Source organism: Tachyglossus aculeatus, chromosome 19 (assembly GCF_015852505.1).
Source record: "Tachyglossus aculeatus isolate mTacAcu1 chromosome 19, mTacAcu1.pri, whole genome shotgun sequence".
Lineage (NCBI taxonomy): Eukaryota > Metazoa > Chordata > Mammalia > Monotremata > Tachyglossidae > Tachyglossus > Tachyglossus aculeatus.
Genome location: NC_052084.1, coordinates 16,767,615 through 16,780,157, shown reverse-complemented (window position 1 = coordinate 16,780,157; position 12,543 = coordinate 16,767,615). Strand labels below are relative to the sequence as shown.

General features: G+C 44.7%; 1 protein-coding gene and 1 non-coding gene across 2 annotated transcripts in view; both read right to left on the bottom strand.

Annotated features, from left to right (window-relative positions):
• Positions 1-12,543, bottom strand: part of ZFAND3 (zinc finger AN1-type containing 3) — a 251,829-nt gene that overhangs the window by 223,090 nt on the left and 16,196 nt on the right. The window lies entirely within an intron of this gene.
• On the bottom strand, positions 8,341-8,411 carry TRNAG-CCC. The gene has a single exon. It is a non-coding gene; the product is annotated as a tRNA-Gly (tRNA).

Genomic DNA, 12,543 nt, shown 5'->3' with positions numbered 1-12,543 from the left:
ACCGCTACCACTAGCAGCTGTAATTGAGCTAATCACATCTGTAGTCAGGGTTTACTTTAATTCCCTGCACCTGATGATGCTATCGATAAACCTGCCTTGAGACAGTCTGTTATCATCGAGTCGTGGGTCTGATTTTTTTTTTTAAGGTGGCAAAGCCCCCACCCTCAGGAAAAGTTGCCGTTCGAGGATTTCGCTCGTCAAAACCCGATCACAGTTTTAGAGGCAACAGGCCAAAACGTGGCCTTTCCTGTCTGAAAACTGACAGCTTTCCTCAACGTCTCTCGTCTCTGCCGGCAATTGTCCTCGGACGCACGGAACCCAAACGCCACCAGCCTGACGTTTTTTTCCTACTTACCTCTGCTAATTCAGTCACTTTTGGCGCAAACAGCTCCCTTGCCAGTTAGCGAAGTTCCTAATGAGTTTTGCTGATAACACAGAGGCTAAAGCCTGGCCTTTTTTTTTTTTTTTTAACTTTCCCCAATTAAAAAACTAGGGGGAACAGATGCATTTTTCACCAGTCAGAACGATGCATGTGGAGAGTAAAGTTGTTGAGAGGCTAGAGGGACAAAAGGAATACTCCCCTCGCAGATAAAGTATCCCAGGCATCTTCCCATTTTCGGCGCTGCCGCTCTGAGGATCTAATGAGGCCTCCCGATTCAAGTTGAAAATGAGACTAAAACTCCCTTGGGCCTAAAGTGGGTGATTGTAACTCTACTGTGGGCTGACAGACACCTCCAGATTTTCCCTGGCCTAAATCTGTCCGCTTCTAGTGGCTGCCAATTAGTATAGCTTTTTCAAAAGCCAATCTCGGGATCCGTCATTAGAAAGACTGTGTTTCCAAGTGTGGAATACGAGATCGTCGGGCTCGCCGGGTTGGGACAAAACAAAAAGGAGTTGGATGGCTTATTGGGAAGGAGGTCTGGGAAGCTAAACAGCCAAAAAAGAAGTCCGGAAGAAAGAGGGTCAGAGTGAGAAGCAGCGTGGCTTAGTGGATAGGGCACAGGTCTGGGAGCCTGAAGGTCATGGGTTCTAATTCAGCCCCGCCACTTGCCTGCTGTGATCTTGGGCAAGTCACTTCACTTCTGGCACATAGTAAGCGCTTGACACCACAATTATTATTATATCTGCTTGCTCAATGGACACAACACACGGCCACGGTTATCTCTTTACCCTGGAGTGGACCTTACAGTCGGCATGGTGAAATAACAATAATAATGGCAATGGCATTTGTTAAGTGCTTCCTATATGCCAGGCACTGTTCTAACTGCTGGGTTAGATTTGGAAGGAAACGCTTTTCTCCAAGGTTGCATCTCCGGAATGTGGTAAACTACAATTTTTTTTTATGGTATGTGTTGAGCACTTACTTTTTTCCACGCCCTGTACTAAGCACTGAAGTAGATACATGATCATCAGGTTGGACACAGTCCTTGACCCACGTGGGGTCATTCCCATTTTACAGGTGAGGTGACTGAGGCCCAGACAAGTGAAGTGACTTGCCCAAGGTCACACAGCAGACCAGTGGCAGAGCTGGGATTAGAACCCTGGTCCTTCTCAGTCCCAGACCCGTGCTCTATCTGCTAGGAAATGCTTCTTCTCAAAGACGTCTCCAAGTTTATTAACCGACGGGACCCTGCAAGCTACTGAAGGAAGCAGAAACAGAACTTGGCTCTCCTGGTGCCCAAGTCAATGGTTAAGACAATACATCAAATCGCTTCGAAGCTGTTTTCTAAAAACCAGAACAAGCTAGCACATTTCTCAGGGAGAAAAAAGGCACGTGCCAAGTTGGAATTTTTCAAGAGCAAGCTACTTCTACCTAAGGGCAAAAAACAAAGTCTGACTGTTTGCCAGCAGAAAACATTTCCCTGGTCACATAACTCAAAAAACAAAACAAAAAAACAAACAAACAAAAAAACCCATGGCTAAAAACATTTTGTTCAAGTTTTCCCCCAACCCACCTCGGCAAGAATAAATAAGTTTATTTTTGAGCCTGGGCATGATAAATTTCAGCCTGGAAGGAAAACTTCTGAGAAAAATGAGCAAAGCAGTGTGGGTCAGTGGAAAGGGCACGGGCTTTGGAGTCAGAGGTCAGGGGTTCAAATCCCAGCTCCGCCAATTGTCAGCTGTGTGACTTTGGGCATGTCACTTCACTTCTCTGGGCCTCAATTACCTCATCTGTAAAATAGGGATTAAGACGCTGAACCCCCCGTGGGACAACCTGATCACCTTGTAACCTCCCCAGCACTTAGAACAGTAAGCACATGTAAGTGCTTAGAACTTTGCACACAGTAAGCGCTTAATGCCATCATTATTATTATTATTATTATTACTACCATAGCACCCATGGAATTAGAATCAGTAATTTGGTTGCCATATTCCCTTCTCTCTACCCGCTGAGAGAAGGGGTTCCCGATGTGGAGCCCAAATACATTTACAAAAATATAATAATGTGCTTTAATGAACTGAAAGAGGAGAAAAAAATACCTATAGGTGTTAGAGATCTGAAAAGCGAACCGCGAAGAGATATCAAGTTATTTACACCCCTTGCTGCTTTAGACGAGGTCCATTTTACCCTTCCATCCCCTAGAATCCCATCCCAAGCCACTTCTCATCAGCCAATGGGGGAAGAGGAGACCCTGCTGGGAAGGGGAAAATAAAAATAGTAATAATTCTGGTATTTGTTAAGTGCTTACTATGTGCCAGGCACTGTACTAAGCACTGGGGTGGCCAGGCAAATTGGGGTGGACACAATCCCTGCCCCACATGGGGCTCACCGTTTCGATCCCCATTTTCCAGGTGAGGTAACTGAGGCACAGAGCAGTGGAGTGACTTGCCCAAGGTCACACAGCAGACAAGTGATGGAGACAGGATTAGAACCCTTGACCTTCTGACTCCCAGCTCTGTGCTTTATCCACTAAGTTAGAAGCCTTAGTACCATTCAGTTCCCCAAACAATGGGGCTCCGGGGTCTTCAGAGGGTGAGAGTGCCCCCTCTTCCCAGCAACCACTGGGGTGGGGCCAACTTATGTTGCCAACTTGTACTTCCCAAGCGCTTAGTACAGTGCTCTGCACACAGTAAGCGCTCAATAAATACGACTGAATGAATGAATGGAGCGAGAGAAAAGTCTCCATCCTCCAAGAAGCAGAGGATGGACAGAATCCCTCCTATCACCACGGAATCGGGGAGACGGGGGCAGTTTCTCACTGAGGCCCGCTTCCCTGAAAGCACTGAGATACTACCAAGCACTGATTCCTGGTAATAATAATAATAATGGCATTTATTAAGCACTTATTATGTGCAAAGCACTGTTCTAAGCACTGGGGAGGTTACAAGGTGATCAGGTTGTACCGAAGGGGGCTCACAGTCTTCATCCTCATTTTACAGACGAGGTAACTGAGGCACAGAGAAGTTAAGTGACTTGTCCAAAGTCACACAGCTGACAACTGGCCGAGGTGGGATTTGAACCCATGACCTCTGATTCCAAAGCCCGGGCTCTTTCCACGGAGCCTGTTTATACTTTTGAAGAGTTGGACGGTGGCCTGTTTCTCCTGTGGCCCGGATTAGATTCTCATTTTTTTTTCCGTGGGCCGTCTTCCCCGCCTTAGCCTGGTGGGCCGGCGCCAGAGTCTTCATTGATTTCTAGGAAATCACTCCAGAGTTCTGCGTGTTGGGAGCGCTAAATACATTGTAATAATTCAAATAAGGACATGAAACTTGGGGAATCCCTAATTGGGACAGTACTACTGCAGCTTCATCATCATCATCATCATCAATCGTATTGAGCGCTTACTGTGTGCAGAGCACTGTACTAAGCACTTGGGAAGTACAAGTTGGTAACATATAGGGACAGTCCCTACCCAGCACTCTCTTCTCCTCTCCAAACGTAGGCACCACGTAAGACACAAGATGCCAGGCTGCGGGATAAAATAGGAATCAGAAGGACCTGAGTTCTAATCTTGCTGTGCCAGTTGTCCGCTGTGTGACCGGGGGCAAGTCACTAGACTTCTCTGGACCTTACTTCGCTCATCTGTAAAAGAGGGATTAATGCTGCGAGCCTCCCAGGCACTTAGTACAGTGCTCTGCACGCAGTAAGTGCTCCATAAACACCACTAACTAAAAAACACCAAGAAGACATGATCATTTTACTGGAAAACCAGAGGGAAGCATGAAGAAAATTCTTTCCAATGAAGGCTTTACTTTTAAAAGAAGGCCCTTCCAAATCCAAACACGTCAAGCGGTGACTTAGTGTTGACTCACTTGAATTATGGGGGTGAGACAAAGCCTACTTCCTCTTCTCCCAACAGATCTTTTTGGTATCGCCCAAGTAGCTCAAACACACACACACACACACCTAATGATGAGGTGAGTCGGACGCGACCGAGTAGAAAAGGGGTGCTGGCGTCTTCTGTAAGAGTGCCACCGAACTCCTCTTGGGGCTCTCGGGTCCGTGACACAATTAAACCGGCCCTTCGCGTGGCTCGCATCCACCCTCCTGCGTGCTCTCCGGAGACTGCAAATTACCTCGCTCAATAACGCGGTGTCGGCGGATAGAGGTTTGTGTGCCAGAACCGGTTCTGGTTTCAAGAACAAGGCCGGTGGTGGTCCCTCGATCTCTGCCCAGAAGGAGAAGGCAGGAGAAATGGATACCTGGGCTAGTTCTGAGTCACCTCCTCCATACCCTTCCTTCCTCTCCCCCTCGTCCCCCCTCCATCCCCCCATCTTACCTCCTTCCCTTCCCCACAGCACCTGTATATATGTATATATGTTTGTACATATTTACTACTCTATTTATTTTACTTGTACATATCTATTCTATTTATTTTATTTTGTTAGTATGTTTGGTTTTGTTCCCTGTCTCCCCCTTTTAGACTGTGAGCCCACTGTTGGGTAGGGACTGTCTCTGTATGTTGCCAATTTGTACTTCCCAAGCGCTTAGTACAGTGCTCTGCACACAGTAAGCGCTCAATAAATACAATTGATGATGATGATGATGATACCGGGAGGCTTCTCAGAGAACTACGGCTTTAGGAGCCTGCAACAGATGGTCACTTGTCTTAATTTGACACAAATTGGCATTTTTTTTCTGGTATTTGTCAAGCACTGTGTGTCAAGGGCTGTTCTAAGCACCGCGATAGATTCACGGTCATCGGGTTGGACCACGATCCCTGTCCCACAGGGGGCTCACAGTAGAAGAAGGAGGGAGAACAGGCAATAAATCCCCACCTTACGGAGGAGGAAACTGAGGCCCAGAGACGATGACGTGCCCAAGGTCCCATGGCCAGAAAGGGGCAGAGTCAGCATTAGAACCCAGGTCCTCCAACTCCCAGGCCCGGGCTCCTTACTCTGGGCCACTCTGCTTCCATTCAAAATGATTTGGGACATATCTTGTTCTACTGCTCATTCATTCAATCGTATTTACTGAGCACTTACTGTGTGCAGAGCGCTGTACTAAGCGCTTCTAGACTCTGTTAGGTAGGGACCGTCTCTGTATGTTGCCAACTTATACTTCCCAAGCGCTTAGTACAGTGCTCTGCACACAGTAAGCGCTCAATAAATACGATTGAATGAATGAATATAGAGACAGTCCCTACCCAACAATGGGCTCACAGTCTAGGAGGAGGAGACAGACGACAAAACAAAACATGTGGACACGTGTCAAATCACAATAAGTAGAAATATTACTGTTCTCATTTGATTTACTCTCTGCCTATGCTACTAGAGAAGCAGCGTGGCTCAGTGGAAAGAGCCCGGGCTTTGGAGTCAGAGGTCACGGGTTCAAATCCCGGCTCCACCAATTGTCAGCTGTGTGACTTTGGGCCAGTCACTTAACTTCTCTGTGCCTCAGTTATCTCATCTGTAAAATGGGGATTAAGACTGTAAGCCCCACGTGGGACAACCTGATCACCTTGTAACCTCCCCAGTGCTTAGAACAGTGCTTTGCACATAGTAAGTGCTTAATAAATGCCATTATTATTATTATGAGCACCCTCTGAAGATGGGATAGAAGTTACCGTATTTATTGAGCAGTGACTGGGTGATCAGCACTGAACTAAGCACAAGTATAAAGATCTGTGCGTTTCACTGTATCCGCCGCCTCCCCCCTACCCACCAAGCAAACTTGCCCAATGGATGGTGTAAGTACCACTTAGAACAGCTTCCCCTCCCCACAGCACCTGTATATATGTCTGTACAGATTTATCACTCTATTTTACTTGTACATATTTACTCTTCTATTTATTTTGTTAATGATGTGCATCTAGCTTTATTTCTATTTATTCTCACGACTTGACACCTGTCCACGTGTTTTGTTTTGTTGTCTGTCTCCCCCTTCTAGACTGTGAGCCCGTTGTTGGGTAGGGACCGTCTCTATATGTTGCCAACTTGTACTTCCCAAGCGCTTAGTACAGTGCTCTGCACACAGTAAGCGCTTAATAAATGCCATAAAAAAGTAGGATGTACTAAGCACTGGGGAGAGTATAATATAACAATAAACAGACATATTCCCAGCCCACAACAAGCTTATGGTCTAGAGGGAGCTTACAGGCTAGACTACAAAATAACAGAGATGGTAGATGTTACCTTGTCACGATGAGCTTAAAGTCTAGGGGTGGGGGGGGGGGGATCTGCATTAATATAAATATATAAATAAGGGAAATAATTTATATTATAGCTAATCTGAGATGGCACCTGACTTCCAGCGCTTAGAACAGTACCAGCGCTTAGAACAGTGCTTTGCACATAGTAAGCGCTTAACAAACGAAATCATTATTATTATTATTATTATTATTATGGAATACTGACCCTGTCTAAAGTGGCACCAGATATGGCTACTTTCTGAAAACACAGGTGCATGCATGGTGAGAAAAGCCTAATTTTTTTTTCTTTTTTAATGGTATTTGTTAAGCACTTCCTCTGTGTCAAATGCTGTTCTAAGCACTGGGGTAAGTACAAATCAATCAGGTTGGACACAGTCCCTGTCCCACATGGGGCTCATAGTCTAAGCAGGAGGGGAAACAGGTCTCCCCATTTTACAGTTGAGGTGACTGAGGCCCAGAAAAGTGAAGTGATTTGCCCAGCTGGCAGACACAGGATTAGAACCCGCTCCTTCTGACTCTCTCAGCTTCTCAGTTTCGCTCCTGGAAAAATTTGGTGGGGTCGGAGGAAAGGGAGGGAGGAAAGGAAGGCTTGACAACGTTGAAATTCCACCTCCAGAGAGAAAAAAGGGCAAAGCGTTCAATCCATTCACACCGCCTGTCTCGGTCTATGAGGCCGAAGAGTTGGACGGCAAAAATTCAAACTTCAAAATTAACAAATTGCTAATACTTCCAAGGGCACAGTCGGAGGACTTCAATTACTTCGGACGGGTCTTGTCCTGCAAAGAGCCAGCAAAGACTATAGGAAAGGTGCAAATGGGCTAGTTAGCAAATCATATTGACGGCTCACCGGTGAGAAACTCATTTCCTTGTCTGAGTGTTATTGAGTATTCTATAGCCATGTACAACCTGCCATCTCTTCCAAGACTCTAGGAATGGATTCCCAATGCTTCCACAACCACCACTTGGTCTGGACCAGAATCGTGACCAATTTTTTTTCAAAGAACTTTACTTCAATTTTCCTAACAGCTCTTTTTACAATCAAAGGGAACCAGCTATATAAAGAACAGGGTGGGGGGTCAAAATGTTTCTTGATCTTTGGAAGTTTAAGAGGAAAAAAAAAGGCAGAGGGGGGGATTCTGAAATGAAGCAATATCAAGTTACTACTTCACGAATGCTATTTTTTGACAACTTAAAATGTGATCCTTTTGTAAAATAATGTCTCCTGAGTAATTATTCTGCCTTTCTCCCATGGAAGCTGTCCCATCCAATCAATCAATCAATGGTATTTATAGAGTGATTAATACATGCAGAGCACTGAACTCTGTACTCCATAACAGAATTCAAGCGCTTAGTACAGTGCTCTGCACACAGTAAGTGCTCAATAAATACGATTGAATGAATGAATTAGCGGACACACACCTTGCCCGTAATGAGCTGCCACAGATTTGCTTGCTCTATTGTCTCTTTTAACTGTGGTATAGGCCAATTTATAACTTTTGTGTCCCTGCCTAATACTGTAAACTCCTTGAGGGCATCTTTTTTTTTAATTTCTTGTATATGTTCCCCGGTCCTTGTTACAGATCTCTGCATGCAGTTGATATTCAGTCAATCAATCAATCGTATTTACTGAGCGCTTACTGTGTGCAGAGCACTGTACTAAGCGCTTGGGAAGTACAAGTTGGCAACGTATAGAGACGGTCCCTACCCAACAGTGGGCTCACAGGTCTAGAAGGGGGAAAAATCCAACTGCATTGACCGGGAATCGAACCCAGGACTCCCGCGTGGGAGGCGAGAATTCTACCACTAAACCACCAATGCCCCCACATATTCAATAATCAATCAATCAATCGTATTTATTGAGCGCTTACTGTGTGCAGAGCACTGTACTAAGCGCTTGGGAAGTACAAGTTGGCAACATGTAGAGACAGTCCCTACCCAACAGTGGGCTCACAGTCTAGAAGGGGGAGACAGAGAACAAAACCAAACATATTAACAAAATACAATAAATAGAATAGATATGTACAAGTAATACTGCTAACACAACAGTACACATTAGTCTCATTCTATCATGTATATTTTAATTATTTTATTATTTATAAAGATACAGCATATGGTTATAATGATATTTGTTAAGCGCTTCCTATGGCATTTATTGAACGTTTACTATGTGCAGAGCACTGTACTAAGCACTTGGGAGAGTAGAGAGATGACTCGGGAGGGAGAGTGAGCCGGGGAAAGGGGGGCTTACAGCAGGGAAGCCCTCGTGGAGGAGGTGTGACCTTCACAATGCTTTGAAGGTGGGGAAGAGTAGTGGTCCGGCATGTATGGAGGGGAAGGGAATTCTAGGCTAGGCAAGAACATGGTGGTGAAACAGATGAGATTGAGGCCCAGTGTGAAAATTGGCGCTAGAGAAGCGGAGTGTGTGGGCTGGGCTTGAGGAGAAGATTAGCAAAGGGAGTTAAGACGGGACGAGGTCATTGAAGGTTTTAAAAAAGATGGTAAGGAGTTTCTATTTGATGCAGAGGTGAATGGGGAGCCACTGGAGACTCTCAAGGAGCGGGGCGACATGGAGAGATCTGATCATGTGTTATCTATCCCAGCTCTTCGTTCAGTGCTTGCGCCCCCGTAAACCCTGAACAAATACCGCAATTATTAATATTATTGTAGTCTGGATAGCATATGTAAGTGGAATTGGGGAATGTCATTCCCAAAACACGCCTGTGTGTTGTAATACTGGAAGAAAAGATGGAAGTATATTTTCCATCTGTAAGCTCGTTGTGGGCAGGGAATATCTGTTAAACTGTTATACTGTACTCTCCCAAGTGCTTAGTACAGTGCTCTGCACACAGTATGCGCTCAATAAGTACAACTGACCGACATGGTACTCTCAACTGATGGTATTTATTGAGTGTTTACTGTGTGCAGTGCACAGTACAAAGCGCTTGGGAGAAGGCAGTATAACAGAGTTGGTAGACATGTTCCCTGCCCGCAATGAGCTTGCAGTCTAGAATACTGCTCATTCATTCACTCAATCGTATTTACTGAGCGCTTACCGCATGCAAAGCACTGTACTAAGTGCTAGGGAGAATGCAATACAACAATAAACAGACAAATTCCCTGCCCAAAATGAGCTCATAGCCTAGAGCCCCGGGACACGAGTTCTCCTTTAATTTAAGGATCTCCAAGACGGCAACTTCTGTGTTATGGGAGAAATGGCTAACAGCAAAGCACTAAGGAACATCACACTCTACTAGTGCATTTGTGCAGACCATAGTCCTAATTTTCGACGTGATCACATAGTTCAAATGAAATAACGCCTGTCCCCATTGTTAAAATGACAGACTGCAACACTAAAACTTCGTAACTCCTCAATACTTCAGTTGTAAATCTGAGTAAACTGAACCTTACAGCCATTCTGATGAAGCACCTAATTATACTACTGCTCTGAAAATCTTACTTTAAAAAAAAAGTAGTCTTAAGGCAATAACGAACAGAATGTGACTGCCATTAACAAAAATACTAATGCTTTCTTCTTTTGTGAGCCACATTAAGATCCAGCCCATTTTTTTAAATAAAAGGCATCACCTTGTTTTCCTAACAAACCTCCCCAGACCATTACCGGAAATAAATCTGGCTTCAAGTTCTTTCTCATGCACGCAAACACTTTTTTGTTTGAAAGCCTGGAGCTGTAATAGATTTTTGTTCAAGATATCAGGTTCAAAAGACAAGTAAGTGATCCAACGGCAAACAAAACTAAGCGATATTGATGACGTTTTTGCATAAAATGATCTCCTCCGCAGTATCGACAATTAGGAAAACTGCTTTCATTTATGGCAACAGGCGTGTGGCTTGCTACCTGCTTGGATGTCGGCACTGGCTCTCTCTGTGTGACTAGTTATCCATCTACTTCATCCTAACCCCAGGCCAAGCAATCAATCGACTCCTGGTATTTCTTGAGTGCTTATTACGTGAACAGCACTGTACTAAGCACTAAGGACAATAGATGGTAGACATGATCCCTGCCCTCAAGCATCACATAATCAAACAGTGCTCATTATAGGCAGGGAATGTGTTTATTGTTGTATTGTACTCTCCCGAGTGCTTAGTACAGTGTCCTGCACCCAGTAAACGCTTAATAAATACTACTGAATGAATGTTCACAATCTCAGAAAGAGTCTACCAGTATATGAGAAGCTCCTTGAAGGCAAGGACTGTGTCTAAAGTTACTTTTTAGAACGACATGTCTATCTGCTCTATTATACTGTACTCTCCAGAATGCTGAGTACACTGCTCTGCCCATAGTGAGTGCTCAATAAATACCACTGATTGATGACATCACTCAGCACAAAGACCAAGATGACAGTTAATTCTATTATTCTATTTATTTTATTTTATTAGTATGCTTGGTTTTGTTCTCTGTCTCCCCCTTTTAGACTGTGAGCCCACTGTTGGGTAGGGACTGTCTCTATATGTTGTCAACGTGTACTTCCCAAGCACTTAGTACAGTGCTCTGCACACAGTAAGCGCTCAATAAATACGACTGATGATGATGACGATGAGTTAATACTTTTCACTAACAATGCCATTTCCACACACATATTCCACGATCCCACCCCACTTACAAATATAATTCTGACTGAGTGGTTCAGAATGTAGTGGATGGAGCACGGCCTGGGAATCGGAAGGTCAGGGGATCCAACCCCGGCTCTGCCACTTATCTGCTGTGTGACCGCGGGCAAGTCACTTCACATCTCTAGGCCTCAGTTACTTCGTCTGGAAAATGGGGATTGAGACTGTGAGCCCCATGTGGGACAGGGACTGTGACCAACCCGATTTGTGTGTATCCACCCCAGTGCTTAGGTCAGTGTCTGGCACAAAGCACTTAACGAAAACCACAACTATTATTATATTTCCCAATTTTCACAAATGGACTACCCTCTCAACTTATGTCTGTGCAGATTTATTACTCTATTTTACTTGTACATATTTACTATTCTATTTATTTTATTTTGTTAATATGTGTTGTTTTGTTGTCTGTCTCCCCCTTCTAGACTGCAAACCCACTATTGGGTAGGGACCGTCTCTATGTGATACCAACTTGTACTTCCCAAGCACTTAGTACAGTGTTCTGCACACAGTAAGCGCTCAATAAATACGACAATGAATGAACTGAAATGCAGTTTAAGACATCACGAACAGGTGCGCCGTGCCCTTTCGGGTACAGACGTGTTAAGAGCAAATCCACAGAACTACTGGTTGTGGTCCTCACACACAGCTGTGTCCCTTCATCATCAACCCGAGGGATAAAATTACACCCAAGTTGATGTCTGACCGAACATCTTCCGTGGGATGTTCATGAAAATTTATGAAGAGAACTCCACAAGACAAGCAGAAGTAATGGCAGAAGCAAGCCGTGTAAGGTTGTAGATACAGAGGGAAAAGAAGGCAACAAACCCCAACCAACTGTGAAGATTGTATATAAAGTACAGTTCATGTGCAAGATACAGTTATGCATTAAAAAAATAAAAAGCCCCAGGCTTGTACAAATTGGTTCCTAGATCCCTGTGGAAACAGCCTAAAAAAACCCACTGGCTTCCCTTTGTTTGATTTCACAGTAAAAATCTGATGTTAAGCAGGGTGGCTTAGTAGATGGGGCAGAAGCCTGGGAGTCGAGGACCTGGGTTCTAATCCCGGCTCCGCCACATGTCTGCTCTATGACTTCACTTCTCTGTGCCTCAGTTACCTCTGCTGTAAAATGGGGCTAAGAGTGTGAGCCCCACGTGGGACGGGGACTGTGTCCAACCCGATTAACTTGCGTCTACCACAACATTTAGTGCTTGTCACATAGTAAGCGCTTAACAAAAGCGCTTAGAGAAGTAGCATGGCCTAGTGGATAGGGCACAGGTTTGGGAGTCTAATCCCAGCTCCACCACTTGTCTCCTGTGTGACC